Source organism: Bison bison, unplaced genomic scaffold (genome assembly GCF_000754665.1).
Source record: "Bison bison bison isolate TAMUID 2011002044 unplaced genomic scaffold, Bison_UMD1.0 scf7180017864482, whole genome shotgun sequence".
NCBI classification, from domain to species: domain Eukaryota; kingdom Metazoa; phylum Chordata; class Mammalia; order Artiodactyla; family Bovidae; genus Bison; species Bison bison.
The window spans coordinates 5631791-5643275 of NW_011495042.1; the positions used below are offsets into that span (position 1 = coordinate 5631791).

General features: G+C 45.3%; 1 protein-coding gene across 1 annotated transcript in view; it reads left to right on the forward strand.

Annotated features, from left to right (window-relative positions):
- The first annotated feature begins 925 nt into the window (after positions 1-925).
- The window catches only part of RBSN (rabenosyn, RAB effector), a 35404-nt gene continuing 24844 nt past the window's right edge, over positions 926-11485 (forward strand). The window contains exon 1 of the mRNA XM_010862479.1: positions 926-954. The gene's annotated coding sequence lies outside the window, so the exon portion shown is untranslated. The remainder of the gene's footprint in view (positions 955-11485) is intronic.

The following is an 11485-nucleotide window of genomic DNA, read 5'->3' on the forward strand; positions in this document are numbered from 1 at the left end:
AGCCTGGAAAAGACTCTGATGCTGGGAGGGATTGGGGGCAGGAGGAGAAGGGGACGACAGAGGATGAGATGGCTGGATGGCATCACCGACTCGATGCAGATGAGTTTGGGTGAACTTCGGGAGTTGGTGATGGACAGGGAGGTCGCAAAGAGTCAGACACGACTGAGCGACTGAACTGAACTGAACTGAAAGGGCTTTGTGGTTTGAGAGTCTCTATTTCCCCCCAGACAAGTGCCTGCATTCCTGGGCTGCTGTGTTCACGTCTTGAAGGTGAAAAAGCCAGTGTTTCGAGTGAGAGATCCTGCCAGGCTGACCTGGTGCACTGTCAGCTGGGGGGCTTTGGTTCACAGGTCATTTGGGGGCCTGCAGTCCACAGGGCAGACTCTGAAGTCGCAGTGCAAAACTGGTTTTGTGCTTGTTTTAACCAGGTGACTTTTGGACAGTGGTTGGAGAGGATAAGGCAAAAGTGTTGAATATTGTGAAGCCCAACATGGCCCACTTCCGGGAGCTGTACGGCAGCATTCTGCAGGAGAGCCCCCAGGTGGTGTATAAGGCCCAGCAGGGCAGCCTGGAGGTGAGCGGTCGGTGGGACATCACGGGTCCGTCCTGAGGCAGGAGCCCGTTTAAGGGGAAAAGTCGAGTGCGCAGTATGACCAGTGTAGTAACTATTCACAGAAAGTGCGTTTTGCGTGTAAACGTGTTCTCTGTGTGTTTGAAATAAGGCTAAAAGGTCACATAAGAAACTAGTGACAGACAGGAGGCTGCCTCTGGAGAAGGGCCAGGGGCTGACATGAGCCGGGTGGGGGCCGGTCTTCACCGTGTGTACCTTTTTGCCATTTGAACTTCTTGCTACATATATTAATTATTAATCAGAAAAAAATAGAAGCAAACTCTGAAATTACCTTCTCTTCGCCTCCAAACCCATCTGCCTCCCAGAGGTAGTCTTATTCACAGGTTGGTGTGTTCGCTTCCAGATCTCATTGCGTGTGCTTCTGTGTGTATTTGTACGTGTATAGACATGTAGGAAGTGGCTTGGTCTTTTTCATTTTATTTTTTACATAAATGTATTCATATATGTTATTCTGAAGCTTGTTTCTCCCCCACTCGTTATATGTATTGTGTCTTGGGACTTTTCTTTTGACATAGCGGACAAGGCTTTCTTTCAAGGCATTTATCAAAAAAATACTAAGTTTTTTGAAAATAAAAGTCAAAGAACCTTTGAAAAATGTAATTTGGATATAAGATTTTTTAAACTATAGGATTTGTGGTTTTTTAATCTTTACGATAACACCATTAACTTTTTTAAAGCTCCTCCTCTTCCACATAATAGGGGCAATTCATGTTGAATAACAAATTAATGGTATTTCTAGAACTGAAAGGAAACTTTAAAAAACAGGAATTATTTTAAATGTAGTGTTAGAGAATAACATGAATGCCCAGAATACCCACCACTCAGGTTAACAGATTTTGCCGTGTTTGCTTTAGATCGAGGTTTTGTGTTTTTAATTTTTACTCTTCTCAAAGTGATGCCTGCACACTTTAAAAATCAGGTGACACCCCAAGGTTTTTACGAAAAGCAGCATTTCTCTGCTGCACAGCTCCTACTTTCCCAGAGAAGCTGCTTTCATCTCCTTCACTGAGGCTTCTGGTGTTTATCTCCATATTTATAAGTAATATGGTTTGACTGTTATTTCTTGATTTGTTTTCAGTTTTGTACATTTTTTGTCACCCTTTTATGGAAAATGAGAATTTTTTACTCTCATGCACTCCATTCACACACACACACTCTCTCTCTCTCACGCACTCTTTCCGCCTCTCTCTTCACCACCACTCACTTATGCTCCACATATAGTTATTACATGGGCTTTCCACATGGTTCAGTGATCCACCCAGATGGTTAGGATCCATCCACCTGCAGTGCAGATGTGGGTTCAATCCCTGGATTAGGAGGATCCCCTGGAGGAGGGCATGGCAACTCACTCCAGTATTCTTGCCTGGAGAATCCCATGCACAGAGGAGCCTAGCAGGCTACAATCCATGGGGTCGCAGAGTCGGGACACAACTGAAGTGACTGAGCATGCATGTATGCATAATTATTACGTAATTTTAGGTTAATAGTCAAAATTTACTTTATTAAGGCAACTGGGTTTCTTCATTGCTGCCATATACTACTGTGAAGTTTACTTTCCTGCACAACTTTGTTTTTCTTGGAGTTAATCAGTCCATTTGTTCCTTCTTGCTTAGTGTCTACATTGTTGTGGTTCAGTCGCTAAGTCATGTCCAACTCTTTGCGACCCATGGACTGCAGCATGCCAGGCTCCCTTGTCCTTCACCATCTCCCAGAGTTTGCTCAAACTCACATCCATTGAGTCAATGATGCCATCCAACCATCTCATCCTCTGCTGCCTCCTCCTCCTGCCCTCAGTCTTTCCCAGAATCAGGGTCTTTTCCAATGAGTCAGCTCTTCACATCACATGGCGAAAGTATTAGAGCTTCAGCTTCAGCATCAGTCCTTCGAATGAATCGTCAAGGTTGATTTCCTTTAGGATTGACTGGTTTGATCTCCTTGCAGTCCAGGGGACTTTCAAGAGTCTTCTCCAGCACCACAGTTTGAAAGCATCAATTTTTCAGTGCTCAGGCTTCTTTATGGTCCAACTCTCACATCTGTACACGACTACTGGAAAAACCATAGCCTTGACCATACAGACCTTTGTCGGCAAAGTGACTTCTCTGCATTTTAATACACTGTCTAGGCTGGTCATAGCCTTTCTTCCAAGGAGCATCTTTTAATCTCATGGCTGCAATCACTGTCCGCAGTGATTTTGGAGCTGAAGAAAGTAAAGTCTGTCAGTGTTTCCATTTTTTCCCCCATCTATTTACCATGAAGTGATAGGACCAGATGCCATGATCTTAGTGTTTTGAATGTTGAGTTTTAAGCCAACTTTTTCACTCTCCTCTTTGAGCTTCATCAAGAGGCTCTTCAGTTCCTCTTCACTGCCATGAGGGTGGTGTCATCTGCATATCTGAGGTTGTTGATATTTCTCCTGACAGTCTTGATTCCAGCTTGTGCTTCATCCAGCACAGCGTTTCTCATGATGTACTCTGCATGTAAGTTAAATAAGTAGGGTGACAAAATACAGCCTTGACATACTCCTTTCCCAATTTTGAACCAGTTTGTTGTTCTATGTCCGGTTCTAACTGTTGCTTCTTGACCTGCATACAGGTTTCTCAGAATGCAGGTAAGGTGGTCTGGTATTCCTATCTTTTTCAAGAATTTTCCACAGTTTGCTGTGATCCACACAGTCAAAGGTCTTAGCATGGTCAAGAAGCAGAAGTAGATTTTTTTTTTTTAATTCTCTTGCTTTTTCTGTGACCCAGTGGCTGTTGACAATTTGATCTCTGGTTTCTCTGCCTTTTCTAAATCCACATTGTACATCTGAAAGTTCTCAGTACACATACTGTTGAAGCCTAGCTTGAAAGATTTTGAGCATTACCTTGCTATGAAATGAGTACAATTGTGTGGTGATTTGCACATTCTTTGGCATTGTCCTTCTTTGGTATTGAAATGAAAACTGACCTTTTCCAGTCTTGTGGCCACTGCTGAGTTTTCCAAATTTGCCGGCTAATTGAGTACAGCACTCTACCAGCATCGTCTTTTAGGATTTGAAATGGCTTAGCTGGAATTTTATCACTTCTACTGCCTTTGTTCATAGTAATGCTTCCTAAGGCCCATTTGACTTCACACTCCAGGATGTCTGGCTCTAGGTGAGTGACCACACCATGGTGGTTATCCAGGTCATTAAGACCTTTCTTGTATAGTTCTTCTGGGTATTCTTGCCACCTCCTCTTAATCTCTTCTGCTTCATCTGAGTCCTTACCGTTTTTGCCCTTTATCATGCCCATCTTTGCATGAAATGTTCCCTTTGTATCTAATTTTCTTGAAGAGATCTCTAGTCTTTCCCTTTCTATTTTGAAAGGACATTTTTCCCTCTATTTCTTGGTGTTGTTCACTTAAGAAGACTTTCTTTTGTCTTCTTGCTTTTCTCTGCAACTCTGCATTCAGATGGGTATATCTTTCCCTTTCTCCTTTGCCTTTCACTTCTCTTCTTTTCTCAGCTATTTGTAAGCCCTCCTCAGACAACCATTTTGCCTTCTTGCATTTCTTTTTCTTGGGGATGGTTTTGGTCACTGCCTCTTACACAGTCTTAAGAACCTCCGTCAATAGTTCTTCAGGCAGTCTGTCGGATCTAATCCCTTGAATCTATTTGTCATTTCCACTATATAATCATAAGGGATTTGATTTAGGTCATACCTGGATGGCCTACTTTCTTCAATTTAAGTCTGAATTTTGCAATAAGGAACTGATGATCTGAGCCTTAGTCAGCTCCAGGTCTTGTTTTTGCTGACCATATAGAGCTTTTCCATCTTCGGCTACAAAGAATATAAAAGTGAAAAAAAGTGAAAGTCACTCAGTCATGTCCAACTCCTTGCAACCCCATGGACTCCGGGCCAGAATACTGGAGTGGGTAGCCTTTCCCTTTTCCAGAGGATATCCCAACCCAGGGATTGAACCCAGGTCTCCCGCACTGCAGGTGGATTCTTCACTAGCTGAACCACAAGGAAAGCCCAAGAATACTGGAGTGGGTAGCCTATCCCTTCTCCAGCGGATCTTTCCGACCCAGGAATTGAACCAGGGTCTCCTGCATTGCAGGTGGATTCTTAACCAAATGAGCTATCAGGGAAGCCCTGATTTTGGTATTGACCATCTGGTGACATCCATGTGTAGAGTTGTCTCTTGTGTTGTGGGAAGAGGGTGTTTGCTATGACCAGTGCATTCTCTTGGCAAAACTCTGTTAGCCTTTGCCCTGCTTCATTTTGCACTCCAAGCCAAACTTGCCTGTTACTCCAGCTATCTCCTGCCTTCCTACTTTTGCATTCCATTCCCCTGTGATGAAAAGGACATCTTGTTTTGGTGTTAGTTCTGGAAGGTCTTGTATTTTCTATATACTTGTAAATAATTCACCCTCAAACTCTCTTACAAATCTGTAAAACATCCTCCTTTCTAGACAAACACATCAGGTGTTTTCTCTGTTTCTTGCTTTTCGTGGGGACCTTCTTCCTGAAGTCCTGTGTCCCCCGTTCCTTTCGGGGCTGGTTGCTTTCTAGACACGCAGCACAGCTCTTCCCCTGGAGCTTTATTTCATTATCACCTATAGTACAGGGTTCTTCCTTGCTGGTTTCATCTTCTCCTTCTCTCTCTCAGTGGTATTTCGTTGAGATGTCCATCTGCCTCTCCCTAATGATTGCTTTTCTTGTGCTTAAGCAAAATTGCCACCGCAGCAGCACATTCTGCCTACTGTTCACCTCTTTAAATTTGCTTCGTGAACCGCTGTTCTTTTTTGAACTGTTCCTGATGACCAGCTCTAGGACGTTTCTGGAGATGGGGTGTCATTTCCAGGGCCCCAGCGCTTGTGAGTACCCAGTGCCCAGAAGCGGTGGTTTTCAAGGTGTTGTTACAGGACGTATCCACAAGGCGGCAGCACGTCTCCATTTCCAGGTCTGGGTGGGCGGCAAGCAGAGCTTTAAAAGAAAGTGGCTTTCCTGGGTGGGAGAGGAGGGTGGACAGGCCGAGAAGAAACAGCCGAGGGCTTGTGCTCCTTGCTGTTTCCCACCCTCGACAGATACCAAGCCCTGACAGACCGCTCCGCTGAGGACGCTGTGGTTCCTAGGTAGGGGGACGGCTCCGTGCGAGGAGGCTGCAGCGGGGAATCCCACCAGCGTGAGAGTTGCGCACCAGGTGACTTTTGCAAGCTCTTCCAGCCCAGAGCGCGCACCGCTGTTTGGATGCGGGAGGTTTCATGGAGCCTTCAGCGGGGTGCGCCTGGATCGGGAGATTGTAGTCCCCACTACAAGAGACCAGACACTCCAGGACTCAGGGGAGCTCGTTTGCTGACCCATCCTCCCCAGCTCTCTCATCTGGCCGAGTCCAGGCTCGGGGGCCCCAGGCTGCTCAGGCCCCAGAAAGGTGACACGAGCCTGCTGAAAGGGCCTTCAGGGAGATAGTGTTCACGTTTCTGTTTTTTTTTTTCCCCACCCCACTTCTCTCTAGGTTGAAGGGGTTATGTTAGGTTGGAATAGAGTTCATTTACAACGTTGTGGGTTTTTTGGGGGGAGGGGGGGAGGGTTTCCAGCCACCTGATTCTGTTACGCTAAACATGTTCTGTGTTGATTTCTTTCTCCATACAGATTTCTAGAGTGTGTGGAGCACAGCAGCCTGTGCGAATGGGACCTTTTTGATAATTTATCTATATATTAGTGCATATCTATTACTCTCAAACACCTCATATATGCCTCTCCCTGCTCTTTCTGCTTTGGTAGCCATCTGTTTGGTTTCTGGTCCCGAGAATCGTTTTTTCTTTCCTAAATGAGTCCGTTTGTTTCAGTCTTTGGATTCGGTCTCTAAATGACATTAGAAGGTGTTTGTGGTTCTATGCCGGCGGCCCTTCACTTAGTGTGGTCTACTCCAGGTCCATCCATTTTTCTGTTTTTTCTGCAAACAGCAGTATTTCAGTCCTTATTTTGGCAGAGTAATATCCCAGGGTATGAATGAACCAGATCTTCTTGAGGCATCCATCACCGATGGAGATTTTTTGTTGTTTCCAGGTCTCCGCTTGTGAATGACGCTGCATGCAGGTTGGGTGAGTGTGTCTTTGCGAATGAAGGTTGGTTTTACTTGTTTAATTTTTATTTTTTTCACATAGCACCCAGGAGTGTGATCGCAGGCTTAAATGGTAGGTGAATTTTTATTTTTGAAAGGGCCCTTCCTTCCGTTCTCCATCATGGCTCTTAGCAATTGACCTTCCCAAAAATGGCGAAGGAGGCCTCCCTCTCCTCCATCCCTCCCTGGAATGTATTGTCAGCCTTGATTGATCTGCTTTCTAACTGGTGTGAGGTGATACCTGGTGGTGATTTGATTGCCCTCTCATAATAATTGATAAGGGAGAGCCATGGTTTTTGTGCAAAAAATTAAAACACACAGTGGGTGTAAAAAGCCCTCTTGACATTTGCTCTCTGAAAGGTGCTTGTGTTTTGAATTGTTTTTACTTACCTCCCCGGGCATTTTCTAGGTCTCCGGGAACTTCTACCGTCTCCCAGGCCTCGGGGCTCAAGGCTGGTCAGGCTCCAGGGCTATGACACAAGCCCAGGTCACCGAGGGCTCAGGGAAGAGTCGTGGCATTTTGTGTGTTAATGTGTGTGTGTGTGTGTGTGTGCCCTCTTCCTTCAGAGTTTTCATTTTTTTTTTTTCAATTGGAATTGAGTTCATTTTCAATGTTGTGCTTCTTTGGGTGTTAGGTACCCTAACTGTTATCCACGCATTTCATTTCAGGCTTTTTTTTCCATACAGGTTGTTAGAGAGGGTTGAGCAGAGTCCCTGATGCTGGACAGTTGGTCCTCGTGACGACTTTCTGTATGCTAGTGGGGATTCGTCAATCCCAGACTCCTAATTCATCCCTCCCTCCTCCCCCCACCTTTTTCCATTGGTAACCATCAGTTTGTTTTTTTTTTTCCTGGGTCTGGGCATTGCTTTCTCTTAGGTCAACAGGTCCGTTTCTGTCCATTTTCCACTGCCTGTCTAAGTGACATCACAGGCTATTTGTCATTCTGTGACTGAGGTCCTTCACTAAGTATGATCAGCTCGGTTCATCTGTGTGGTTGCAAAAGGCAGCGTTTCATTCATTTCTATTTATGGCTGAGTGAGAGTCCCTTGCATCTGGGTGCCACGTCTTGCTGACGCATCCATCTGTCCATGGACATGTTTGTTGCCTGCTGATCTTGGGATTGCAGATTATTCTGTAGTGAACATTGGTTTCGCCCGTTGTTTCCACCCTTTGTTTGGGAATCAGAGTTTTTCTTTGCATATAGTTTCAGGAATGTGATTGTGGGACCCATTGGTAGAGATCCATCTGTATTTGTATTTATCTTCTCTGAGGGTGCGACCTTCAAACCTTTGCCATCGTGATTCCTGTGCTTTTCCCTTCCCCAAACGACCGTCGGATGGGTCCCTTTCCCCTGGGCCCTATCCCGCTTTGATTCTCTATTGCATTTTTCCTGATCTCCTCTCTGATGGCTGTGAAGTGGTATCTGGTTGAGATTTCTATCTGTCTCTCCCTAATGCTTGCTGCTCTTGTGCTTAAGCAAAATCACCACCGCAGGAACTCATTCTGCCTGCCTACCACTCACCTCTTGAAATTTGCATCTTGAATGGGGCTTCTTTTTGAACTGTTTCTGATGACCAACCCTAGGACGTTTCTGGAGGTGGGGTGTCATTTCCAGGGCCCCAGCGCTTGTGAGTATCCAGTGCCCAGAAGCTTTGGTTTTCAAGGTGTTGTTACAGGACGTGTCCACAAGGCGGCAGCACGTCTCCATTTCCAGGTCTGGGTGGGCGGCAAGCAGAGCTTTAAAAGAAAGTGGCTTTCCTGGGTGGGAGAGGAGGGTGGACAGGCCGAGAAGAAACAGCCGAGGGCTTGTGCTCCTTGCTGTTTCCCGGGACGTTTCCCACCCCCGACGGATGCCAAGCCCTGACAGACCGCTCCGCTGAGGACGCTGTGGTTCCTAGGTGGGGAGACAGCTCCGTGCGAGGAGGCTGCAGCGGGGAATCCCACCGGCGTGAGAGTTGCGCACCAGGTGACTTTTGCAAGCTCTTCCAGTCCAGAGCACGCACCGGTCCTTGGATGCAGAGGGTGCACCTGGATCGTGAGATCATGGTCCGGTCCACGTGGGACCAGACACTCCAGGTCTCAAGGGAGAGACACGTCCTCCCCAGCTCTCTCAGCTGGCCCAGAGTCCAGCCTCGGGGACCCCAGGCTGCTCAGGCTCCGGGGACGTGACACAAGCCCCAGTCACCGAGACTTCAGGTACAGAGCCTTGGCATTATCTTTTTTTTTTTTCTTCTTTCAATTTCAGGTCTTTTGTTTATGTTAGAATAAAGTTGATATTGTATGTTGTGTTTCTTTTGAGTGTTTAGCATCCTGTTTCTATTACACATTTATATAGAAGTATTCTTTGTTATTTTTTTTTAAACTGTTGGTTTTTAGATTATTTTGAGTAGTGTTCCCTTGTTGATTAGGTCCTCCTTGAGTATTTATATGTATTAGAATTGATATATTACTCCTGTACTCCTAATATATCTCCCCACTTAGCTTTTTGCTTCGTTAAGCATCAGTTTATTGTCTGATTCCTGGAACAGGTTTCCACTTTGTAAATGGCTATGTTTGTATTAGTTTGTTGATGCCATCTCATGAAATCATAGGCTACTTTTGCTCTCTGCCTGACGCCCTTCACCAGTATGATCAACTCTAGGTCCATCCATGCTGTTGCAAAAGGCAGTTTTTCATTCATTGTTTTTTTTTCTTGTCTGAGTCATAGTTCATTATATATACGTACTACATCTTGACACATCCGTCTCTCTCTGGACACTCCTGTTGATCCCACTTCTTGGCTCTCATATCATAAATTATGATGCAGTGAATGTTGTTTGTATGTTTCCTTTCGAATGTCAGGTTTTCTTTTTTTTTTTTTTTCATTTATGTCCAGGAGTTTGATCACCGGCTCAACTTTTTGTGGTATTTTGTAAAAATACATATTTATTTATTTACTTGTTTGGCTGCCCTTGGTCTTAGTTCCAGTACCCAGGATCTTTATTTGCAGAATGCAGACTCTTAGTTGCTTAGTTGTGGCGTGTGGCATCTATTTCCCTGACCAGGGATCAATCGAACCTGGACCTCCTGCATTGGGAGCATGGAGTCTTAGCTTTGGACTCTCAGGAAGTGTCCCTCATTGAAATTTTTTTTTTTTTTTTTTGAAGGGGAACGTTCCTACCATTCTAAGTCTTATCCATTCATATTCCCAAAAAGAGTGAAGGAGAGTTCATTTTTTCCTTGCCCCCCAACATTTATTACCATTGTGACATCTTTTTCACTCTTCTCTTTCACTTTCATCAAGAGGCTTTTTAGTTCCTCTTCACTTTCTGCGATAAGGGTGGTGTCATCTGCATATCTGAGGTTATTGATATTTCTCCCAGCAATCTTGATTCCAGCTTGTGCTTCTTCCAGCCCAGCATTTCTCATGATGTGCTCTGCATATAAGTTAAATAAGCAAGGTGACAATATACAGCCTTGCTGCTGCTGCTAAGTTGCTTCAGTTGTGTCCGACTCTGTGCGACCCTATAGACGGCAGCCCACCAGGCTGTTCTTGTTCTCAAGGCAAGAACACTGGAGTGGGTTGCCATTTCCTTCTCCAATGCATGAAAGTGAAAAGAGAAAGTGAAGTCACTCAGTCGTGTCTGACTCTGTCCATCACCAACTCCCAGAGTTCACCCAAATCCATGTCCATTGAGTTGGTGATACCATCCAACCATCTCACCCTCTGTCGTCCCCTTCTCCTCCTGCCCTCAATCTTTCCCAGCATCAAGGTCTTTTCAAATGAGTCAGCTCTTCACATCAGGTGGCCGAAGTATTGGAGTTTCAGCTTCAACATCAGTCCTTCCAATGAACACTCAGGACTGATCTCCTTTAGGATGGACTGGTTGGATCTCCTTGCAGTCCAGCCACTAAGGCTACCCTACCACTAGGATATTGGAGACCAGTTGACTTTTCGAAGCTCTTGCATCTTCCATGTCCACCGTCACTTGGGTGCAGTAGGTCTGGTTGTGCTGCTGCAGCGCCCGCCTGGGTCAGGAGAGTTTGGTCTCCATCAGCATGGACGAGGTATTAGAGGCCCAAACGGGGCTCATTTGCCAGACTATCCTGTCTTACCTCCCTCGGCCCCACTGCAGTACAGCCTTGGGATTCAAGTCTCCTCAGATTTAGGGATGTCAAAGCAGTCAGGGTCACCAAGGCCCGTGGTGAATATAATGAGCACCCCCCTTTTTTGGGTCACTGTTTTTTTTTAATCCATTCATCCATTCCTGGATACTCTAGGCTGCTTCCATATCTTGCCTCTTGTAAGAGATGCTGCAGCAGGTAAGTGGATGCAGATGCCTTTTCCAGTTAGTCTTTTCTTCAGATAAAACCTAGAAGCAGAATTAGTGAACCCCATTGCAGCTCTATTTTTAATTTTTTGAGGCACTCCATACTGTATGCAGGTCAGGAAGCAACAGTTAGAACTGGACATGGAACAACAGACTGGTTCCAAATAGGAAAAGGAGTACTTCAAGGCTGTATATTGTCACCCTGCTTATTTAACTTATATGCAGAGTACATCATGAGAAACGCTGGGCTGGAGGAAGCACAAGCTGGAATCAAGATTGCCAGGAGAAATATCAATCAACTCCGATATGCAGATGACACCACCCTTATGGCAGAAAGTGAAGAGGAACTCAAAAGCCTCTTGATGAAAGTGAAAGTGGAGAGTGAAAAAGTTGGCTTAAAGCTCAACATTCAGAAAACGAAGATCATGCATCTGGCCCCATCACTTCATGGGAAAT